The sequence below is a fragment of the Hyperolius riggenbachi genome, chromosome 11 (genome assembly GCF_040937935.1).
Source record: "Hyperolius riggenbachi isolate aHypRig1 chromosome 11, aHypRig1.pri, whole genome shotgun sequence".
Taxonomy (NCBI): Eukaryota; Metazoa; Chordata; class Amphibia; order Anura; family Hyperoliidae; genus Hyperolius; species Hyperolius riggenbachi.
This window is the reverse complement of record NC_090656.1, coordinates 176,765,990-176,791,241: the sequence shown is the minus strand read 5'-3', so window position 1 is coordinate 176,791,241 and position 25,252 is coordinate 176,765,990. Positions and strand designations below refer to the sequence as shown.

The window sequence follows — 25,252 nt, the reverse complement described above, 5'->3', positions numbered from 1 at the left end:
ACCAAACTGCACCGCAAGTGGGCTGGATGTCCCACCTGCCACTTCTCCCTTACCTCCCTTGCCCGTCATAGGTAGCAATAGGTGCCCCTTATTATTAGGTAGCCAGGGGTACCCTCAATATTAACCACTTTACCCCCAGCGGTACGAATTTCTCCGCCCCTTTTTTCCCTCCTAAAAAACCAGGGACGGAGAAATCCGTACCTTCCGCGCTACCGCCGCTGTCCGCGCTCCCGCCGCTCGTGCACGCCGCCGCCCGCTCGCCCGGAGATCAATGAACGGGAAAATCCATTCCCGTTCGTTGATCTAGCCCCCGCAATGATCTGCTGCTTCTTTCAGAAACAGCGAGATCATTGTGCGTCTCCCAGCCTCCTACTGCTTCCTGTAAGCGTCCTTCCGGACGCTTACAGGTCGCATGTAAACAAACACTCTGTGGCCATCTTGTGGCCAAATAGTAAACTACACCCTAAAAGCATTTTACATACACAAACATTACATTTACACAATAAATTAACTCATTACCTCCCACACTCCCCAATTTTATTTTATTTTTTGTAATTAAAAAAAAAAAAAATACAATAAAAAAAAAAGCATAAATAGTTACCTTAGGGACTGAACTTTTTAAATATTTATGTCAAGAGGGTATAACACTGTTACTTTATAAACTGCGGGCTTGTAATTAGGGATGGATGCAAAACTGAAAAAAATGCACCTTTATTTCCAAATAAAATATTGTCGCCAAACATTGTGATAGGGACATAATTTAAATGGTTTTATAACCGGGACAAATGGGTTAATACATTTCATGGGTTTTAATTACAGTAGCATGCTTTATTTAAAAACTATAATGGCCGAAAACTGAAAAATAATAATTTTTTCCCACATTTTTTCCTATTTCCCCATTAAAACACATTTAGAATAAAATAATTCTTGGCATAATGTCCCACCTAAAAAAAGCCTACCGTAATTGGTGGCAAAAAAAAAACAAGATACAGTTCATTTCATTGGGATAAGTAATAATAAAGTTATAGACGAATGAATGGAAGGAGCGCTGAAAGGTGAAAATTGCTCTGGTGGTCAGGGGGTAAAACCCCTCAGTGGTGAAGTGGTTAAGTAGCTAGAGGTGCCCCCAAGTATTAGGTAGCTAGTGAAGCCTCAGTATTAAGTAGCTAGAGGTGTCCCTGACTGAAGGGAGATCTCTTCATTTACACTCTTAGTAGGACTCCGTATGGGGAAGGAGGGAGGGAGGCAGTCGGGGAGGGTAGTAAGCCCCCTTCCCATCATCAGGCGCCAGTAGGTACATGCCTGCAGTGCCTTGTGGTAAATTCGGCCCAGGTGCCTGTTGTGAATGTGGGTGTGCCTGCTACTGGAAACCTCTCATGTCAGTTAGTTACATAACTCCCAACTTTATTGACATAAGACAAAGGAAAATCTTTGGGACACGGTCCTCCTGCACCTTCAGTGATACCATCCTGGCACAATCCTGTCCAACCATAGCTGTAACTACTAATGTGGCCACCATCCATCTCTCCATAACAAGGTGGGTTACCATTTCCCCTGTTCCCCAAAACTGTTGTGGGCACCATTCCCCCCCCCCCCCTTTTAAAAATAAATTAAGTGCCACCACCATTCCTCCTCCTCCATAACAAGCTTGCCTGTCATAGCTCTACTCCTTCTATAACAAGTAGTATAGCTAGCAGAATTCCTAGCTCCCCCACCTACAACAGGTGTAGCCAGTACAACTTTACCCTCCCTCAGTAACATCCCTCAAACCCCCATCTTCCACCATGTAATTCCCAGCAGGGAAGGACCCTGAATTCTTACCTCCCTTCCTCCCATAAAGCCCTCCTCCTGTCCTTCCCCCATAGACACCTCTCATCACTCTTCTCTTCACTCTTTACTGTAGCCCCTGCTCTACCCTGCCCCTTGGTCCTGAGTCTTCCTGAATGTTGCATCACATGTCCTCCTCCATCCCACCATTGCCAAGCTCAGACCCCCGGCAAATATCTGACAAGAGCTTGTTGGATATGTTATGGAGTGAGAGCGCAGCCGTATTGGGCCTCAGTGAGTACGGCTATGCCTGCGAAGGTAGCCAACGGCTCTGTGCTACCGCACAAATGTTGCCATATTCACACAGGCTGCGCTTGTGCACAAAGAGGAGCGCAGTCGCAAACTTCAAGAGAGTAGTAGGGGCGAGGAAGGCAGGGAAAGCCTCTCGATTATCCTCCTTCTGTTTTTTATGTTACAATCCGTTTTGGGTATTCTTTAACCCCCAGTACAGTAAGTGCTGGGTGGATGTCATAAACACATATTAAGCATCTTGCTTTTCCACAAATACATACAATCTTATAAAGGAATAATCAGTATAGTACGGCACTGGGGATGATGCTGTGACTTTGCAGTTTGCATATCACATTGTAGCTCTAAAATTCAGAGAAAGCGTGCAGATCTAAACACACCTCTGGCATGACAAGTAAAAGGGTTTTGTATAAACACACTCACGTAGACTCTTGTGAGTGAAGGATTTACACGTTAGCCTGGCCCAGTCACAGCACTGGCTCTGCACTGCAGCTTGGCTTACACGGCAAAACAGTGAGGTCATTCCAGCACGGAACAGTCTGGCAAAGAAAACAGCCATGGATTGAAATGAAACTGTCAGAATGAATAAATGTCTACTGCAGATTACTTGTGTGTATCATTGCATTGGTTTATTGGGCGGAAGATAAGAGACGTAATCGAGATTATATTCCCCTACTTTCTTTAGAAAAAATGAGGGGGGGGGGGACAACTAGATGAAATTGCCACTGGACAGGGACAGCTGTAGGTAAAATGGGGCCTTGGGCAAAAATGAATGTGGGGCCCATTACATTTTTTTTTCTAACCCGGGAGTCAAACTCATGACCTCATGCTTCATGGTCAGGAGCAGTACCTTGGGACTCTTTGCAGACTCCCTTTACATTTGGCCAATTGGCGGCCACATGATGGCACCCCCAGGACCGCCTAACGCCGACTGGCATCAAGTCCTGGGAGAGGAGATTAGCAGGGATCACTCGCACATCCCCACTTGAGTGAAACAGACTTTTTTTCACTTGTACAGCGCTGCGATCTACTGCAGTGCTATACCGGGGACAGCCCAGTCACTTGTCTGTCCCCTGGAGCGGCTCTGAATGCAATCCCCTCTCATAGGCTGATGCCTATGAGAGAGGATCGCCCTGATTGGACATCGGGGGGAGAGAAAAAAACATTCACATTTATTTAAAATTGAATAAGAAATAAATTAATTAAAAAAAAATCATGCAGCAGCGATCAGATGGCCCCAACAGAAAGCTCTGTTGGTGGTGGACAGAAAAGGAGCCAAGATGAATTGGACTGTTAAGTTGTATGGCTGTGCAGCACCCTGTTAAAGCTGTAGAGCACTGAATTGTAAAATATAGCCTGGTCACTAGGGGGTATAAGCCTGTGGTCCTTAAGTGGTTAAAGAGGAACTATAGTGAAAATAACATAATTAATAAAATTGCCCATTTTTTTACAATATTTTTGTGTAGATTATTTAGTCAATGTTTGCCTATTATAAAATCTATCTTCCACCCGATTTACATTCTGAAATGTATGACTGGGGGGTGACATGTTTAGTTCTGGCAGGTGATCTATATGGTATGTTTGTTTACTGAGAGTTCAATGCACCGAGGGAGATACGACTTGCTTGGCATTTGGAAAAAGCTGTTATTTCCCACAATGCACCAAGGTTCACCGACAGCAAACTGTCAGGACCATGGTCCTGACATCACACTGTGGGAGGGGTTTCACCACAATATCAGACATACAGACACCTCCCTCCCCCCCACACACACACCCAGATGATCTGGTTGAGAAAAGGTAAAGATTTCTCATGGAAAAGGGGGTATCAGCTACTGATTGGAATGAAGTTCAATCCTTGGTTACAGTTCCTCTTTAAACAGAATATGAAAAATGATCTCCTAGACGAAAACGCAGGAGAAAAAGTTAATTGAATAAGGGCCAGTTTGTTGATAATGTGGAATTATTGCCTAGGAGAAAACTTAGGAAAAAGGTGAATTGAATAAGGGCCATCATGTTTAACTTTCTTTTTTTGCAATTTCTGATTCCCCTTTATTTTGTTTTTATTTTGGTTTGGCCAATTTACATACATTTACACGTTTTGTTAATATTTTGTGATTTTATAATCAATTAAAGCATACATTTTAAACACTACAGATACCTATTTATCTTGAATAGAAAGGGTTTTGATCCCAGGTCTGTTAGTGCAGATGCTGGTTGGTCGCTCTCCTGGATTAGTGGTGAGGAATCCAATAAGTCCTTGTGACTAAAATCCCCTTGCATGGACTATGCTAAAAACACTGGTGGAACGCGCCTTTGGCGATATACTATTTTAGATAATTGTATAGATGAGAAGTGTAATATCTTACCTTCTCAGAAGGGCAAACTATTGGTAAGTAGAAAAGGTACATTTTATTAATGTACAATAGACCAGTGTTTCTCAACACGTGGTTCGCGGACCCCAGGGGGTATGTGAGACCCCAGCCGGGGGTACGCAGCCAGGAGGGGGACTCAGTGCAAAACGGGGGAGCATGCCCACACATAGCGGCGGGGAGGGGGTCCACTCCCCCTGCCTCACCTGGGCTCCCCCGTCAGCGCTTTCCCGATCCGACACATTAACAGCGGCGGCATGGTAAAAGGAACTTGGACTTACTTCCGCGTTCCACGCCGGAGATTCTTCTCTGTCAGCGATGACGCTGCTTCCTGTTTATCAGGAAGTTGCGTCAGGCTCAAAGAAGATCGGACCTCCGGCGTGGAATGCAGAAGTTTGCGTTCCTTTCACCATGCCGCTGTTAATGTGTCGGAGGGGGGAAAGCGCTAATGGGGGAGCCCAGGTGAGGGAGGGGGGAGTGGACCCCCCTCCCCGCCTCTATGTGTGGGCATCGCTCCCCTCTCATGCGCTGCGTCCCCCTCCTGGCTATACTTGGGGCACCCATGCCTGGCTATACAGGAGGGCACCCACACCTAGCTGTACTTGGGGGCACCTATACATATCTATACTGGAGGCACCCATGCCTGGCTATACTAGGGGCACCCATACCTAGCTGAACTGGGGGCACCTATACCTAGCTATACTTGGGCCACCTATACTTAGCTATACTGAAGGCACCTATACCTAGCTATACTGGGGCCACCTATACCTTGCTATACTGATGGCACCTATACTGGGGGGGCACCTATACCTAGCTATACTGGGGCCACCTATACCTTGCTATACTGATGGCACCTATACTGGGGGGGCACCTATACCTAGCTATGCTGGGGCCACCTATACCTTGCTATACTGAGGGCACCTATACCTAGTTGTACTGGGGGCACCTATTCCTAGCTATACTGAGGGCACCTATCCTGGGGGGCACTTATACCTAGCTATACTGGGGCCACCTATACCTAGCTATACTGAGGGCACCTATACTGGGGGGCACCTATACCTAGCTATACTGGGGGCACCTATACCTAACTGTACTGGGGGCACCCATGGCTGGCTATACTGGGGGCACCCATACCTAGATGTACTGGGGCACCCATGCCTGGCTATACTGGGGGCACCCATGCCTAGCTATACTGAGGACACCTATACCTAGATATACTGTGGGCACCCATGCCTGGCTATACTGAGGGCACCTATACTGGAGCAGGCACCTATACCTCGCTATCTATCTATACTGGGGGCACCAATACCTGGGGTGTATACACACACGAGCGGTACTTGGTAGGGGGTACTTGGCTCGAACTGAATTGCGATAGGGGGCACTTGGCTCGAAAAAGTTGAGAAACACTGCAATAGACAACACGTTGCATGGGTTTTGGCCTGCTTCTTCAGTGCCTGAGACGTTTTCGATCATGAGCGTGAGTGCCTAAAATTCTATTTTTTATCTTAACATTAGTTCCTTATTTTGTGTGGCAAAATAATATCATCTTTGGTTTTATATAAAAAAATGAAAAAAAAAAAGCATTGCAGTGTTTTAAATGATCGCAAACTAGCTGCATTTGGATGGCAATGATATTACTTATTGCAAGTTACCAACCAATCACCATACACGGGGCATAGACTTCCATTTACAAAGGCCAAGCAGCTGCAGCCAACGTCTTAAGTATTTTTATCGCTTGTGGCATTTTGTCAACTCTTAGGATACACCAAAACACTTGTCAAAAGTGCGGAAATGTATTCACAGAAGCCTGGGATCCGTTACTGCAGCTATTCCTAGCATGCAGAAAATGTTATCTCCCTGTATCATGCAGATGTGGTTTCATTAATACCAACAGCTATCCTGAGGCAGTAAACTATTCTGGTCAGAGAATAAAAATATTATCTTGGTGAAAGTTAACGATGAGTTTATTAGAAGTGTTTTGAAACTGCGCATCCCTTATACATTATTTTCTAACAATCTGCAGGACATTTAGAGTAATAATAGTGTGAAATATGTTTTTTTACAATGTGTTTCATGATTATATTTCAGGCAAAACGAGGTGTAAGGATGACATGATATGCTGGCTAATGCTATTAATTAAAAAAGCATGATTTCAAATCCCTGTGTCAGCCGAAGTGCAAGCCTGAATATTGAAGGAGGCACCATAACAACATGGCATGTAATACATTATTCAGGATACCCTATTTTTACGTGAATTATCCTGGTTTCAGCATCAGAAACACTTTCTATCAGGGATGGATTAACTAACGACCGCATCACGCCAATGGGTGCGACCGCGGCGGCAGCCCCAGGACCGTCTAACGCCAATTGGCGTCAAGTCCTGGGGCCGGCTACTGCAGGAGATCGCGCGCAGGGTGTGCGTGCATCTCCTGCTCCGCCCCGCCTTCAGTCTCCGAGCGGCGATCACAGCTCGGGAGAATGTTACACGGCGAAACTGCCGTCTTTTCACTAAGTACAGCGCTGCGATCTGCAGCAGCGCTGTATGGGGACAGCCGTGTGACACGGCTGTCCCCCTAAGGCAGAACAGAGCGATCGGCTCTCATAGGCTGAAGCATATGACAGCCGATCGCGTCATTGGCTGGCTGGGGGGAGGGAGGGTTCTCAGGGAGAAAAAAAAATCAATAAATAGAGAATTTTATTAAAAAAACAAAACATAAATATAGATAAATAAAAAAATAAACAATGGGGGGAGCGATCAGACCCCACCAACAGAGAGCTCTGTTGGTGGGGAGAAAATGGAGGGGGGGGAATCACTTGTGTGCTGAGTTGTGCGGCCCTGCAGCTTGGCCTTAAAGCTGCAGTGGCCAATTTAGTGAAAATTAGCCTGGTCTTTAGGGGGGTTTAACACTGCGGTCCTCAAGAGGTTAAGGTGAAATGGGGCCCTAGGCATATAACAAATTTGGACCCACTCTTGGTGGCCACCTGCCTTTTTTGGTAGGATTTAAAGTCAGGCTAGCATCAACTAGGCCCCTAGTGTCTCTCTAGGCACTAGGCAAATGCCTAAGTTGCCTGTGGATGATCAGGCTCTGCTTTCTATATCCCCATATTGCTGTAGATTGGTATGGAACCCCACCTTCCCAGTAATGTTTAGCCTAGGCTATGATATCACATAGCCTTCTCCTCCAAGTGCACTCTGGGAGACCAGGTGCGGTTCCCGCTCACTTCAGAACGCACAAACATTCCGCAGCGATCCAACTTGCCAGTATTACAGATGTTGCCACCTGTGATAAATTTAAGAATGTAAATCGGGGGGGAGTGAGATTTTAAAATGGGCTAACATTGGCCATATCATTTACAAAGTAATACTGTCAAAAATAAGCAAATGTATTTATTAAGTTTTTATCAGTAGCGTTCCTGTTGTGTTACAATTGACAATATAACCCCATGGCAAATGCGATGTGATTATATAGTAGTGGCATGTTTACACCAGTGTGTTAGAAGTGCGGTGAGCATGGCAGGGGCGTAACTAGAAATCACTGGGTCCCCCTCGCTTTCTGCACAGGTAAACTGACACTTTTTTTTCACGTGAAAAGTGCACGTGATCGCGCGATAACCTGCGCTTATCACGTGAACTAATGCTGTTCGCGTGATAAGCACTGCGCGCAGCAGATCGCGTGATAACTGCTGTGAAAGCAGTTATCACACTTTAGAGAATCAAGCCCATGGTGTGCACAAAACTGAATAGGGACTGCCTACAAATCTTCTGTAAAACTTAATATGATTCCTTATCAGTGGCTGAGCAGATGCAGTCATTAGAACAATTGTGCAGAGAGCAGAAAGTTTTTTTCTCTCCATGCCCTTAGTTGTCAGTCTCTGGGCCACCTCTGCATCCCTTGCAGGGCCTATTGTTAGGCCCCTGGCGGTGAGGAGGCATGCTGGGCCTTACCCAACAACCTGTGTGTCTACAGTTGCTGTGAAACATACTTTTCATGTACTTTAAGCTTTACTGTATGTGTCATAAAGTGTGCATAACGCACAATGCTAACTGTTGACTGCTAAATAATTATAATAAAACATAATAGCTGAGACGCTACACATAGCTAAAGACCCATGTACAAGGCTGGTCTGATTGTGTTTGAGCATTCTGATGCATGTTGTATTTTGCTGTGCTTTGGAAAACTGTATAAGCATTTCCACTAGGGCAGGAAGACAGCATAGGCACTACACAGATTTGTGATGTATTTGTTCTACAGTTTGTGCACACAGGCCCTAACACATCCCAAATGTGCTTATAATCAAATGAGTGTAGACATACAAGTTGTCATCCTCTTGGTTGCTATGGACATTTTATTTACTTCATTGTTATGATAAACACCTGTCTGGGGAGTGGAACTTACAGGTAGTCATCTCTAGCTAAGCCTTGAGGGGTGAAGGACTAGTGATAATTGCATCAGCACTGTTAATTCGTAACAGGCAAATATCTATAGGAGCTAGTAGAAAAAGTGGCACTGGTCACTGTAGGGATACCACCATCACCTGTATGACAAGGAGAGACCAGGAGCCAAATAGTGCAGTATAGTGGGATATTAGATTGTAGTATAAGAGTATTTATACTCACAAAGATGGATTGCAGCCCCTGCAACCACCATATATCGCCAACGGGGAAATAACCGTCCCCGCTCAATATTCCAGGTCCTACTGAAAACTGGATAGTCATACTCCTGGTTGGTCCTTCTTGGTTGTAGATAACACCACAGCCGGAAGGTGAACACCTCCAAAGGAGATTTCTGGCATTCATGCTTGTGACCATATTTTAAAAGGCACTTGTATTGACCTGAAGAAGTGGGCTGAGACCCATGAAACGCTTTGTCCTTTTAATCGTGCTGAATAAATAATTTAATCTTTTTACATTTACCCTGTGGTTTGGGTTCTCCCATCTGGAGTTTTGTATCATTACATTACCTATTTTTGGGAGCATCCATCCATAGAAGCTAACCTGGGGGGGGGGGGGGAGATGAATGCCAAAGCCTTGCACACACAAAAGTTTTGTTACCTAAAACAATCTGTAACGATTATGGGAGTTAGTGGTAGTGTAGTGATACATAGACATATGACTATGGTAGTGATTAGATTGTGAGCCCCTCTGACAAGTGACAAGACAATATATTCTATACAGCGCTGCAGAGGATGGCGGCGCTATATAAATACAGTACTAAATAATAACAATGATAATTTATCTAGTACAGTGGTGCCCAACCTTTGCCCGAGTGCCACACTTCATATCAAGATACATTTTGTGGGCCGGAACACATACATACAAAATTTAAATATAAATCTTTAACATTTTTCTAGTAACGGCTAACATGGTGTTGGAAAAGGAAAGATCACGGCAAACCAAGAATTGTTGTGCTCACCATTTGATGCCCATTTTCTGGGGTACCTGTGTGTGTGTGCAGAGGCTCTCTGGGTGATCCCCCCGCCCAGGCCAGCACAAGTGATGTGTGAGCTGCGGGTAGTTGCAGCCTACTGAAGCCGGGGTCTCAATTAGTTGCCGCGGCCTAGCCGTGGGTGAAGTTCAGCGTGGAGCAAAGTCTTTTACAGTTTGACCGACTGGTAGGGTGTGATGACACACTGTCCCCTGAGATGAGAAGCCGGAGTGTGGCAAAGCATCCAGGAGAGGATATCTGGAGCATGTGAGGAAAGCCGAAGCAAGAATCCTTACTGAGGAAGAGGATTGGGGATTGTGTCATAGGTTCACACAGTGTACTCGGGTTCTCTGCAGTAGCGCTGTGATAGTAAGAGACTCTCGCCCATTGGTTACTGCAGGAACCTCCCTCCAATAGGAATAAGGCTGATTCCTATTGGAGGGGCGTTCCTGCAGCAACCAATGGATGAGGTTCTCTAACTATCACAGCGCTACTGCGGAGAACGCAAGTATGCTGTGTAAACCTATGACATAGTATGACACAATCCCCGATCCTTCTCCTCAGGCCACAAAAGTCAGCTTAGCAGGCCACAAATAGCCTGCGGGCCTTAGGTTGGGCACAGCTGATCTAGTACACATAGTCTGATTTGGTGAATAGTGGAAGGCTTTGGTTATGGTTCTTACAGTTAGTGTTAAAAATTTGAGTAAAAATAAAACAGAAGGTATTTGCAATAATTCAGCTTGGAGTGAGCTCTGAGGTGTCCCACAGTGCATCACTGCTGAATATATGCAAATTATCTCCTAGGAGTTCTGGTTCACCAAGAGCTTGCTGAGCAATCTGTAACTCTGAGATTTTTAGTGCCGCTTAGTTATCTCTGATGTAACACATGGCAGTTTGAGAGGCCTGATCTGATTAATGCTGGGAATACACGTTACGCTTTTACGAACCGTCGTTCTGATAGATGCCTTCGATGATAAAATTCCAACATGTCCGATTCTTCACTCGATTCTGTTCTGCTCGATTTCTCATAGAAGTGAATGGAAAAAAGATAACAAAAAAAAAGCAGAAGATAAGAGAAATGAGCGGGGAATCGAATAGCTAATAGATCGCGCGGAGAATCGAACGCGGAAAATGTAACGTGTATTCCCAGCATTAGGCATTAAAACAAAAGCCAATTCTTGTTCACAATAACAGCAAGCAATCATGTTTATAGTTTTTTTTTTCTATGAGAGAAGAAAATTTGGGTACTGCTGATGGATTGGATGTTATTTGTTCCACCAATTTTTTGGAGGGTCTTAAAGAAAGATAAATAAAACCACATGCCAATTACTCAGACATGTTTTATACAGATAACATCATTCTGAGATTTCTTCTGTGAGGTCTTGCTAGTTTTGATTCATAATTTAGCTATAACAAGCAGGAGAGGAGCTGGAAATGACTAGGCCCCATAGCAATTTCTTTTCTGGGTCACTCCCTTTCTTTTGGACCCCCCCCCCACCCCACCCCAACACTCCCATACCCCTTCTGGACCTCCCACCTAACTTTTAGGGCTGGATCACACAGACGCTTGGCAGCGTCTACTGCCAAGTGCCAAGCGCTCGGGACTCGCAGCGTTCCGATCCTGATTTAACGCATTGTTCTAGGGTCGCTTAGCTGCCGCGGTTTCATGTCCCCTTGCAGGGATGAGAAACACCAATCGCGATTGGAAGCCGATGATCGCTGTACCGCCGCCACCGAACGAGACGTCACAGGCCCCGACCGCCGCCAGACGTCCATGTGAACCAGCCCTTAACCTAAAATCAATTTAACCACTTGAGGACCGTAGTGTTAAACCCCCCTAAAGAACAGGCCATTTATCACAAAAAGGGCCACTGCAGCTTTAAGGCCTCACTGCAGGACCACACAACACAGCACACAAGTGATTCCCCCCCCCCCTTTCTCCCCATCAACAGAGCTCTCTGTTGGTGGGGTCTGATTGCTCCCTCAATGTTTTTTTTTATACTGTAAATATTTATGTTATTATTTTATTATTAAATGTTACTCTTTTTATTTCAATAATGTATTCCCGTCCCTCCCTCCCTCCCCCCGCCAGCCAATCATATTGATCGGCTGTCATAGGCTTCAGCCTATGACAGCGGATCGCTCCTGTCTCCCCCAGGAGGACAGCCATGTCTGCCTTAGATCACAGCGCTGTACAGCCTAATTAGACAGGGCTTTCGCCATCTAACATTCTCCGAGCAGCGATCTATAGGTTTCATGATGACATTTCTAGAGAATCACCCACCAGTGTATGGCAGTAATCGATCCCTCTGATTAAATTCTGATCTGAAAGGGATCATTTCCTCTTCTATGAATAATTGTATGGCTACATTAACTGCAGAAATGTTGAAATAGATCTCCAGGAGCCTTTAAAATGTGGGTGCTGGTGGGGTGGGGGCAATCGTTAACTGTGTGGGCTGATCCATGGCTCCCCAGCCCAGGGCCCCTTCCATGCTGCCTTCCCTACTCTCCGTTGTCACATGAATAATGGGGCAAGCCAGGTAATGCACGTTGCAAGATGTTGTACACTACTATGCTACATCTTCCTGTAGTACATTAGTGTATTGTATACTACACCTATCTGTGCGTACTGCAGTAGCTTTCATTGCGGCAAGAACAGGGGCTCCTGGATGCTGGGGGCTATGATGCCATAGCCAGGCCCACAGGCCCTTATTAATGTTGTTTTGGAAAAAAAAAAAACAGTACAGGCATATGGCTGCAATGGTGGTACAGGGGTATAAAACTGTGCATAGACATCACAGGAATGGGCTTTCAAGGTCGAATGATATGGTTAGACAGATTTTAAAATCTGCTTGACTTATTCTTGATCCATAGTTCACTGTAGCATCCAGTCAGTAGTCGTTGCACAGCACTGGATTGACAATTAGAATAGACAACTGTTGTCTTATTTATGAACGGATCTAAGATCTTGTTCACACATGCTGGGAAATTTAATGTTTGATGCCTTTGCAAACCTAAAATAGTCAGGGACAGTCATAAAATAGGATGTACATGAGGATGCTCACGGACATCTGATGGAAGTGTTTATTGAGCTTGGCATTGTGTTACCGTTATATCAATGTCAGGCACATCTCAGCAAGCAATTGATGAGCAGTCCAGTTACACTGAGACAGAGGCACTCACACTGTTCACAATGAAGAACACATGAAGACATCTCCACCTGAAGAAGCTGGCAGAGTACACTGAAATGTGTTGCGCAATAAAAGTTAATATATTTTTGCAACATTCTTCTCAAGTGAGTTATTCGCTTAGTTTGGAGGTAAATGCATATCTTGACTTTAGGTGGGTTGAAAAAAATGCTCATATAGCCAGGACAGTTTAACAGCGTGCGTGCTGACCAGGAAGCTGTTAGGGGGTAACAGCCATTTTCAAAATGGAGGACAGAGAATTCTCGATCACAGTGGACAAACAGAACACAGGAGAGGCGAAAGAGCAATTTCTACCAAAGACATTGAACTACTCTTAGACATCTGCATGATCTTTTTTTTGTGAGCTACTTGTATGTCCTAGATACAGAACATTTATATTGTGTTTTTCTCCTTGTGGACTCAAAGCGCCAGAACTGCAGCCACTAGGGTGCGCTCTATAGGCAGTAGCAGTGTTAGGGAGTCTTGCCCATGGTCTCCTTACTGAATAGGTGTTGGCTTACTGAACAGGAAGAGCTGAGATTCAAACCCTGGTCTCCTGTGTCAGAGGCAGAGCCCTTAACCAGTACACTTTCCAGCCACATGCACTAAATAAATACAATTCATAATAATAATAATAATACCAAGATAAAAGCATAGAGAATTGCACTGACAACCCCATGGCATTCACCTGTAAATTACAGTTGTAATTAAGAAGGTTGTATAAATCTGCCCCATTTTAACCTCCTTGCCGATTATCCCGAGCTCAGCTCGGGGTAACCTGCGCAGGAGGATTTCTCAGGCCCCGCTGGGCCGATTTCACAATTTTTTTTTCCTTGCACGCAGCTAGCACTTTGCTAGCTGTGTGCATATCTCGATCGCCGCCACTCACCGCCGATTCGCCGCTACCCGCCGCGCCGTGCCGCCCCCCCCCCTCCAGACCCCTTGCGCAGTCTGGCCAATCAGTGCCAGGCAGCGCTGAGGGGTAGATCGGCATTCCCTCTGACGTCCCGATGTCCATGACATCGGTGAGGTCATCCCGCCCCGTCGCCACGGGGAAGACGAGCAGGAAATCCCGTTCTGAACGGGATTTCCTGCTTGCAGAGAGCGCCGGCGGCGATCGTGATAGGTAGGGGGATGCCGCTTGTCAGCGGCTATCATGTAGCTAGCATTAGGCTAGCTACATGAATTAAAAAAAAAAATAATAAAAAAAAAAAGTGCTGCGCCGCCCCCTTGCCGAAATAATTGGAAAGGCAAGGGGGTTAAGCAGGTAGATTTTCTTTTTTATACAGGGAATAAATATGCCAGGCGTCATATCCTTCTGTCTACAGGTTTCCTTTCATCTATAGAATAACTTGTGTATTGGTATAATTTTTACAAGGGCAAAGACAATGAGGATTTTTTTTTCATTGTTTAAATGAAAGCAGACAGATACTGTATATACGGATATGCATTCTTGGCCATCTGAGACAGTTCCCAGGGCAATCCCAGCTAGGCATCTCGCATGCACAGCCTGTTGTAGAGACAACGTTCTTTCCAGCAGATACAACTGTCAGAAGTTATGATCATGATGCTCAAATGTGCATTCTAAAGTGATAAAAGAGTCACACCAAAGTTATCCAGACAAAATGTCATCACCAAAGCTGGTCATATACAGATATAGATTTCCACCCAACTTTCCAAAACCATTGATTTTTCTCTGAAGGGAATTGATTACTACCACACACCACACATCAGTTTTCAATAGATTCCAGCAGGGAACCATGATTGCAGTTCAACACTATGGGGCATCAATCTACAGTCTGATAGATGCTTTCAATCAATTTTTGGTCGAAATTGATAAAAATTCAATCAGGAAACGATTCCCATCCAAGTCAACTAGAGTAATCAAATCTGCAGGGAATCAAACTGGAAAATGAATGTGGGTACTATCTCCCCTACAAGACATCTAAAGCTTGCCATTAGGCCTAGGAAACACTGCAGAGCGCTTTTTGATCTGTCAGAGCTGGATTTGTATTTTTCAAAAAAATGCTCTCATTGACTTGCATAAAAATCGCAGCAAAATCGCCTAAATCACAATTTTTCACAAAATTTCACGATTTCGCTTGATTTTAAATCATCATTGTGCCCATTTTACCACGATTTTTCCATGATTTTTATGCAAGTCAATGGGAGCTTGTTCTTTTTTAAAGTGCAAATGCAACGCTAAAGGATCAAAAAGTGCTCTGCAGACTGCAGAGTGTCTCAGGTGTTCCCCATATTAATTTTTGAGGACAATTCCATCACTGTGATTTAAAGTGATGGGCATTTCTTGCCATATACATATTCAATCAATTCACTTTTGATATATTTTGGACAGTTAACTGATCAATGTTGGAAGATTTGTGTTCAAAGGAGCGCGACAGGAGCAGTGGGGTAACAATGGCCACATATGCATTGAGCAGCATGCTTGTAGTTCAGTTGATGCTGTATACATTTCTGCTGCAATCAATCACAGTTGAGTTTGCAGTGTGCTATAGGATTATATCACTCTCCAACTGAATGTTAATCAGGAAGGGATAGATACAGTGGGATGTAAAAGTTTGGGCAACCTTGTTAATCGTCATGATTTTCCTGTATAAATCGTTGGTTGTTACGATAAAAAATGTCAGTGAAATATATCATATAGGAGACACACAGAGATATTTGAGACGTGAAATGAAGTTTATTGGATTTACAGAAAGTGTGCAATAATTGTTTAAATAAAATTCGTCAGGTGCATAAATTTGGGCACTGTTGTCATTTTATTGATTCCAAAACCTTTAGAACTAATTATTGGTATCCGGCAGCCTGGACTCTTTCGCTCATGGCCACAGTAATAGACTACATTATCCTACTGCGAACAAGGCCATGGACTAGTCATCCTCCCCAAGGGCTTATTAAAGCCACTTAACACACGGCTGCCTACAGACATTTCTATTAATGTATAACCTGATTATAATTGTGTATGCATAAAGCTTCTGTTAACTCTTTCAGTCAATAAAAACTAAAGTTGAAGAACTAATTATTGGAACTCAAATTGGTTTGGTAAGCTCAGTGACCCCTGACCTACATACACAGGTGAATCCATTTATGAGAGAGTATTTAAGGGGGTCAGTTGTAAGTTTCCCTCCTCTTTTAATTTTCTCTGAAGAGTAACATGGGGTCTCAAAACAAATCTCAAATGACCTGAAGACAAAGATTGTTCACCATCATGGTTTAGGGGACGGATACAGAAAGCTGTCTCAGAGATTTACTAAATATTGATTTCATATCTTATTTGTGGTGCCCAAATTGATGCACCTGCTTAATTTTAATTAAACAATTATTGCGCACTTTCTGTAAATCCAATAAACCTCATTTCACTTCTCAAATATCACTGTGTGTGTCTCCTATATGATATATTTAACTGACATTTTTTATCGTAACAACCAATGATTTATACAGGAAAATCATGACGAACAAGGTTGCCCAAACTTTTGCATCCCACTGTAGGTTTGTTCCCCTTTACCCCTACACTAGTATTAACACTGGCTGCTTTCCAGATGTTGTTACGGTGGACCTGCACAGAAGGAAAACATGCAGAAAGGCACCCTCTATGTATTTAGCCTGTCTAATTCCACCTCATCTGTTACTAGTCACGACTGTAATTTGATCTCTCAGCTGTGTCAGCTGGCTGCCTCGACAGAGCAGATAATTTGTAAACAAAGGATGTCAACCCTATGTCTGCGTCAATGACACACTGCAGATTTATTGCAGGATTTGTATCGGCTGTAACAAAGAAATGTTTTTCTTTAAAGGTTATTATGCTGTTGCTTATCATTTACAGAGGAAGTTCTGAGTTCAGGTCCGCTTTAAGCAATTGTTTTGAAGCATTTTATACTGTATATATCTGTGTACGGCATATGCACACTAATGTGGAAGAAGAGAAAACATACTATTACAGTTCCCAAAGACCAACACTTGGAAACTACATCATGCAATCTCTGCTGCCATTCTTCAGTCACACATGGTACATGTGCAGCATATGATATACATACAGAGTATTCACTTCTCAGTGCACACTCTGTTTATTAGTAATTAAGGTAGTCTTGTAATTATGGTTTCAGTAAAGCCATAACACAAATGACAGCAATATCAGCTGTGCAGGAAGCTTATACTAAATCCCGGCCCTCCTGTCTTGTTGATGTTTCTTCTGGCTGACATTTAAGTAGTTAACATAACATTCTGCATCACTGAATCATTTTTTTCTCTCTGGATCCACCACCCTAATCTGTATCCCTGTGGGCTCTGCAGGCAGATCATGTCACGGCTGTTCCTCAGCCATCCAATCGCCATGACAACAGTCTGTAGTGGTGTAAGCAATGCGTAACAGAGAATGCTTTGGGCGGGGAGAAGTAGGCACTGCTCACAATGGCGAGATCAAATCTGTACAATTCCCAAAGTGTTCTAGTAATTGGAGCCATTAATTAATATTGGTACATGTAAGTCACAGAGGACAACAAGCCTTGAGCACAGCATAAGGTTATAGAGCTAAATATATGTTTCCTTCTTAGACTATAGAACAATGACTGCATCTCTCTCTCTCGAGAGACTATAGAACTTCTTGTTCAAAATGGATATTCCTTAAAGACCAGGTATTGTTACACTGTACTGGCACAGTAAAGGAATCAGCCTTGCTTTTCCTTGTAAAGTATACCTAATTTTCTTCTAGGTGAACCACTGACCAGTGTTAATACAGGCATTTGCCTATTCACACTTGTAATTACCTTTCAGACGAGGCCAGTGCTTCCTTAGCGTCAAACTGGGCAATCAACCAGGACCCCAAACTCTATAGGGGCCCACAAATCATCAAGACTGTAGAGGTCAGAAGTTAACTGTCAACACAGAGAGAAATTTAAGGGGCCCAAATTCATTTTTTCCCAGGGCCCCATTTAATCTAAAACCATTCCTGTCTCTACTCTGAGCACTCTAACTCCATAGCCAAAAGAGTAATAAAACAGTATATAGTACAAACCCCTACTTTGCTGTATAGTTCACAGATGACCAGTGGCATAGCTTCAGAGCCACGGGCCAAAGTGTGAGTTTTACACTAGGCCCCCTTTTAGCACTCTATATATACTAAATGATGAGAAGCACCAAACCCTGCCAGGATCACCTGCTGTGTCACAAAGGTTAAGGCGGAGGAACAAAAAATAAAACATACAGAGGTGATCATTACCAGCATATCTGAAGGTGAGCCCCTGGTCAGATCCCTCTGTTCCAGGAACTCCGTTGCAGTCACAACATTTGCATAGCCACATCGCCACTGCTGAGAACCCATCACTCCACTGCGTAGCATCGCCACTGCAGAGAACCCATACCACTAGACCATGCTTTAGTGTTGCCAGGCTTATGGCTTATTACATCCTTGGTTAACTAGAATGGCTTGGTAATAGCGACATTCCTGAGCAAAGTTAGTGTTTTCATATCAGAATGCTCAACATGTTGCAGGTCCCAGAGTGCTTTGCAAGTATGTAACAACAAACAATGTAACAATGTGACAAAAAGTAAACACTTTACAAATCTGAAGCAACACTGAAAAAACTGGCCCACCTTGTCCCTTCCTGAAATTCTGAGCCTTTGGGAATCCTTGGAGGGCTTGGGAGGCACTTGTGTCCCTGAGTGCTCCTGAAGATGGGTGCATCTGGACTCACAAGTATGCAGTATTGACATGCTCATCCTTCAAATACTTTACTCGGGGGAGGTGGTATTTCTGAAGCCTTCACCAGGACTCCCAAAGGCGTATTAGACCAATTGGTCAAATAACTTCAACAGGGGGACAGCGGTAGACTGAGGGCACAGACAGAGTACCAGGACCAGGAAGGCTCTATGGGACCCAGAGCCTTCCCTCTACATAGGTAAGTATCTATCTATTTTCAACATTGCTTCAGTATTTGTTTAAAGATAAGTTATTTTAAAGGAAACTGTATTGTCAGTGAAAAAATAATAATGCGTAGCTCATCCACGTTACCTTCAAAATATTTTGGTGAAGACTGTAATGAAATTTTTTGGGGTTGGCTGCAAGAGTAACATGGATCATATATGCTTAAAGAGTGTGAGCTACACTTGAGGAGGCAAAGATGCAGCACCAATGATAAAGGTATTGCAGGTGCTAATGCACTCACTTACCAATAAACACCATGCCCTAAAAAGCCACGAATAAAAACAGATTTGCTTGTATTGGATAAAATAGGACAAAGCAAATCTTTTTATTTACAAGATTGTATGGGTAACGGGCGCCAACAAGAATTAAACCAGTTGATTTAAAAAGGATAAACTTGGGGGGTTAATAGTGCACTTACCTCCCCTCCGAAGACTCAACAGGAAAATATCATAACAAAAATGATATTTATTCCAAAGAGGAGTGGAAGGTATTGCATTGTGTTCCCCGGGTCAACTGCCCGCTACATCAGGCAAAATTATATGGAAGCAAGCTTAGTGTGTCGGCAGATAAGCTAAAGTGCCTCTGACCTATCTCTGAAAACCCTATCATAAAGGCCTTCACTATGTCCCTTGTGCTCCTGTCCTGGTCCTTTGTAATGGTTTTTCCAAGTCTGCAACTCTCACAAACTGGTGCCGCTACTGGCACTCAGACAGAGGCTGTGGGAGGTGGACTTTGGGCTGTACTTTAAAGGGACTCCGAGCAGTGCAGAAACTATGGAAAGATGCATATTATTTTAAAGCTCTCTTTCTCCTCTTTCCAATGATATATAAACCGCCGCCCTACTCCTTTTAGTGATCGCTATTTTCGCGATTGAAATCGCCGCGGCCACAATTTCAATCGCGAAAATAGAGAAAACTAAAAGGTGTAGGGCGACGATTTAGGTGTTGCCAGAAAGAGGAGAAAGAGAGCTTTAAAATGATATCCATCTTTCCATAGTAAACCGGTGAGGAGAGATATTACAATGGGCAAACTCTGACCAAATAATTTATAAATGAATATTGTAAAAAAGTAGACAATTTTATTCATTAAGTTATTTTCACTGCAGTCCCTCTTTAAGGTTTGCCTATGAGATGGAAGTTAAAAAGTTAAGAGTACCTATAATGCTTTTGCAATAGGCCTCATTAGACACAGTTCTAACTCATCCCTTACATCTCATTTTTGCAACCTTTGTTTTTCTGCAACTAAAACTTGCATGGCAGCTGCATAGCTAAAAATCATGAACCTTGAAGCAACATTATAAAGGGGCCTCCAGACCTAGGAACAGTTGAATGGTGACAGCTTTCAGTACTTCTCCCACCATGGAGGGATATAAGTGGATTTGGCAGTATACTCTAGCATACAAGGTACAATGCATAGACATACAGGTATAATTACCCCCCTTGTACCCTTGCAAACTTCTGTGAGGACCCACTTATCTCCCAAATGAGCACTCTGGATACATCCAACACCCTTCTCTCTGAGTCCACTGATTGATTTAGCAGAATCCTGGTGGCCACAGGACAAAGTGATGCAGACAAAATAAAAGGGCATTAAACACATTAGATGCCACTTGCCTTCCTCCCCCTGCTCCAGGGCCCCATTGAAACTGCTGTAGCTGCTACTGAAATGTCTATACCCCAGGCAGGGGCGTAACTGGGGGGGGGGGGGGGCCCTGCCACTGTAGAGGGGCCCATAGGTGTGGCCACACTTGTTTTATGACCCTTGTGAGATGGACCCCTAGGCTGTGAGGGCCCCCAAGGGGAGGCAAGAGAAGGGGTGTGAACATTAAGAGGGGCCCTATAGTTACGCCCCTGACCCCAGCTGAATGGGGTAAGCTCTCACAACTTATATCTACAAGAATAATATAGACTTGAGGGACAATTTACACGATACTATAAAGCACATATAAATTACATATAGAGGTCTATCATATAGACAGGAGACTAAATAAATAAAAAATATTATTATACAATACTTAATCTGTAGATCCTTTTTCCTGGCTATTTTATTTGTTGTTTGTGGCTATACTTTAGCAAGACGAGCAGATATCATGTAAATCCTGGATGAGCAGTAGCAGGCATCAATGTACATGAAGACATCCACATCTCAGACCACACCCTACACTCCGTCCACTAGTCTTCATTCATTCAGTTAGGACTAGTGCATCCCTCACATTATCAGCAACAGCATTACATGGACACCAACTTTAAGTGCCTTCAATTTTCACTGTCAAAAATGTCATTTTAGCATCTATAGTATAAATATTTAATTTCCATTACACATTTATGAAACATGTACACTTAGATTGACTATAACTGATCCTCTGAGTGGCAAAAAAAAGATAAAGGTTCCAAAAATGTTCCTGATAAACAATTTCACAAAGTCGTATTTATTTACATGATTATAATCAGTATCAGTCTATGCAACAACTCTGCACACATAGTCAACTTCAAATAGTCATTCATTAATCTTAAAGGAGTGGAACATAGGGATCAGACCTCTCAATATACTCCAGTAACATACTATAGGCATCTATATGAGTGTGACAATGACATAATGACACTTACACAACTGAGATTCACAACAATGATATACATCTATACAGTATATACATCACAAAAGAATACCTGTTGGTTACTAAACTTTACAGAATATATTCTTTAAGGCGTTATAATAAATTGCAGAGAGTCTATTCTTTCCTAACAAATGACATTTTGCTTACAGAGTGGTAAAGTAATAACTTTCCGTATTACTATCCTTTCTAAGCCATTTATGTAAATATTTGCATTACACTGTGACATTACTGGCATAAATAGACGTAAATCTACTTTCAAACCTCCCAAAGCATTGTAAAAATGATACAAATTGCAACACATAAATTACTACCATTAAAGAAGGAACTTCTAAAAAAAAAAGATGTTAGTATGAGTTCCCACCCTGCAGAAACAGATGTCAAAGTCTGTCCACATCTCATGTACAGTTAGCTGGGAAGCAAAGATAAAAATATGACACATTAGCAAGGAAGACAGCCTGAGGCAAGGTTTATGGGAAGACATGCCTGAGACAGCACAGGGACTATGTCCAGCCACAGAGCTCCACAGAACATCTCCTGGCAGAGCAAGCATGCTGTTACTCCACACAGGGGAAAAAGCAGATCCTCCTGTAATAAGATGATTCTATAGGATTTTTTCCCCACTTGCATCGGATTTCCATTCCTGTCATGCACCTGCAGCACATAGTCACATAGGATTTTTACAGAAAAATTGCATATGGATTGCCACCTCATATTTTGCAAAAATATATATAAAAAATATATTTATTTTTATAATGCACCCACAGAATATATAAAAAAGGATTTATATAGCATTTTCAAAGCAAAATGCAAATAGGTTGCTCACCTGATCTTTACAGCAGGTAAAGATTTGCAAAAGGGAATTAGTGTAATTTTGGAAGGTGTGTGTCTGTGTTGTGTTATGTTATGTGTGGAGTGACTGAAAGAGAATCCTGTTCTTACCTCCTCTGTTCAGCTATAGACGCCTCCTCTCCCAGCCTGGCCTGTAGAATGAATTGCTGCTTTAAAGTCTGTAGGGCTATTATCTTGTGTTTATTCCTGTATCCATAGAGACATCCTGTAAAACATCAAGGGAGTGTAATATAAATATAAGTGACCAAGGTCACTGTGAGAGGCATAAGAGATGCACCCTCCTTGCTTGCTGCAGACAAGATTTCACTTGGTGGGGAATGGGGATGGAAGAGGCAGAGGGGTGTGTCAGGAGAGGACAAAGCCTGGCAATTAGGCACAGGATTCATTCACAGGCTGGCTAGCTGCCTCACCACTGGGCTAGCAAGTGTCATTGTGCAGCAGTGATGTGCTGTGTGCCTCACAATCATTTGTTATTATACTGTCCCTGCTGCATGTCTATACTTTGTGTTGCAATGCAGAACGTTTTGGTGTCATGTAAGTTAACAGCACAAAGCTTGTGTGAATACTCCAGAAGTGTCATAGGTGCTTAAAGGAAATCTAAAGGCTAAAAAAAACAAAAAAGCAGTTTAACTTGCCTGGGGTTTCTTGCAGACCCCTGCAGTCATCCTGTGCCGGCACCGTTCTTCTGAGATCCTCCAGCAAGGAGTGGTGACCCCCTCAAAGCTGGCTGGTCACGCACCTCCTAATCGCGTCCCCAGTCCCACGCACGGCAGCATTCTGCACATGTGCAGCATGGGAAAATCGCTACTGTACATGTGCAGAACGCTTCCGACAATGAGAGCTCAATCAGGGTGTGCATGGCTTGTGGCCACGCATGCACCGTAGCCTCTGACTGGCCGCGACCGGCCAGCTTTGAGGGGGTCACCGCTGCCTGGTGTAGGGGCCTTGGAATGACGACGTGGGCACAGGATGACTCCAAGAAGCCCCAGGTAAGTTCAACTGTTTTTTTTTCTTTTTGTAGGCTTAAAGCACACATCCGAGGACTTTTAAAATAAAAAAAATCTACTTACCTGGGGCTACCTCCAGCCCCTGCCTGCCGTCCTGTGCCCTCGCCGCAGATCCGCTCCACGCTGGTGGTCCGGGGTCCTCTGGCGCGAGATGCCGACTGTGCCTGTGCGAGCAGCTCTCAGAGTCGCGCTGACGTCATATGACAAGACAAGACAAATAACATTTATATCGCGCTTTTCTCCTGGCGGACTCAAAGCGCCAGAGCTGCAGCCACCAGGACGCGCTTTATAGGCAGTAGCAGTGTTAGGGAGACTTGCCTAAGGTCTCCTACCGAATAGGTGCAGGCTTACTGAACAGGCAGAGCCGAGATTCGAACCCTGATCTCCTGTGTCAGAGGCAGAGCCCTTAACCATTACACTGTTCTGTACTGCGCAGGCGCAGTAGTTCTGCACCTGCACAGAACAGCTCAGATGGCGTCAGTGTGACTCAGTGAGCCACACAGTGGAACGCAGGAAGATGGCGACTTGGCGAGGTCAGCCCCTGCACCGGAGGGGACCGGGAGCCAATGGAGCTGTGGTGAGGGCACAGGTTGGCTGCCAGGGGCTGGAGGAAGCCCGAGGTAAGAGGATTTTTTTTTTTAGTTCCTCTGACCTTTAAGTATCCCTTTAAAGCTGAAACCCAGGCAAATATAAAATATAAAATAATCATTTACAGTATGTTGAGTTGGACAAAATCAGTTAATCCTTTGCACACTTACATGCAAATGTTTTCATGCAAATTAATCATCCAGGAATCACAAATATCACGACAGCTAAGTTAAAGTAAATGGGAACTTTCAAAAAAAATAAATAAATAATAATAATAATAATCAGCCAGATGCTTACCCAAGGAGAGGGAAGCCTTCCAGCTCCTTTCTCGGTCCCCTTCTTCCAAGGCAGCTCCCCCGATTGAATCCCCGAGCAGGGGGAACTTTGGAAGTCTTCGGGAGCCTGAGTGCTCCCAAAGGTAGGGGGCTCCATACTGCGCCTGCGTGAGCGCACGATAGAATGTGCTCGCACAGGTGCAGCACAGAGCTGCCTGTCTTTGGGAGCACTCAGGCTCCCGAAGACTTCCAAAGTTAACACGAAGACTTCCGAAACCCCCGCTCAGCAGCGGAAAGCAGTATTTGTCCAATTCGGTTGAATACTGCTACGGGGGAGCCAGCACTGGAACGAGGGAGCTGTGAGAGGAACAGGAAGGACCCAGAGCCTTCCCTCTACTTAGGTAAGTATCTGTTGTTTTTTTTTTATACAGGTTCCCATTCACTTTAAAAGCTGGGGTCTTTGTTACAAAATAATACGTTCTCTTGCATAGCCACGTACGCAGGTTAGATGCTCCCCATAATTCATATGTGTTGTAACTTTAAAATGCATAGAAAATAAAGTTGTTGGAATTGTTGTTGGAGTTTTTTATAATAAAGGGATTGTTCATTATAATATATAATCTGGTATTATTGGTGCTTTTTACATAAGGGACTCTTTCCTTTTGTGTGTATATATATATATATATATATATATATATATATATATATATATATATATAGCTGTCTAAAGTTCCCTTTTAGCACATTCTACCTACTTGGGGGGGGGGGGGGGGGTCGGGTCTGTTGCCTGATTTAGGAATGGCCACCTGCACCCAAAAAATAATTCATTATTTATATGGTGCTTGTCCATTCTTTGTGAATAACAAGCAACAGATGATGTCATCTCTTCTCTACAGCTCACCCAGCATCCTCTCCTTTT

The 25,252-nt window shown here is 43.8% G+C and overlaps 1 protein-coding gene across 2 annotated transcripts in view; it reads right to left on the bottom strand.

Annotated features, from left to right (window-relative positions):
* The window catches only part of TPPP3 (tubulin polymerization promoting protein family member 3), a 44,935-nt gene extending 22,150 nt beyond the window's left edge, over window positions 1-22,785 (bottom strand). Inside the window, exon 1 of one of the 2 annotated variants that reach the window (XM_068261434.1) lies at window positions 22,554-22,785. The gene's annotated coding sequence lies outside the window, so the exon portion shown is untranslated. Of the gene's footprint in view, window positions 1-22,437; window positions 22,519-22,553 lie in introns of those variants that run through there. The other variant, XM_068261435.1, reaches the window with a different exon arrangement.
* Between the last annotated feature and the right edge of the window lie 2,467 nt (window positions 22,786-25,252).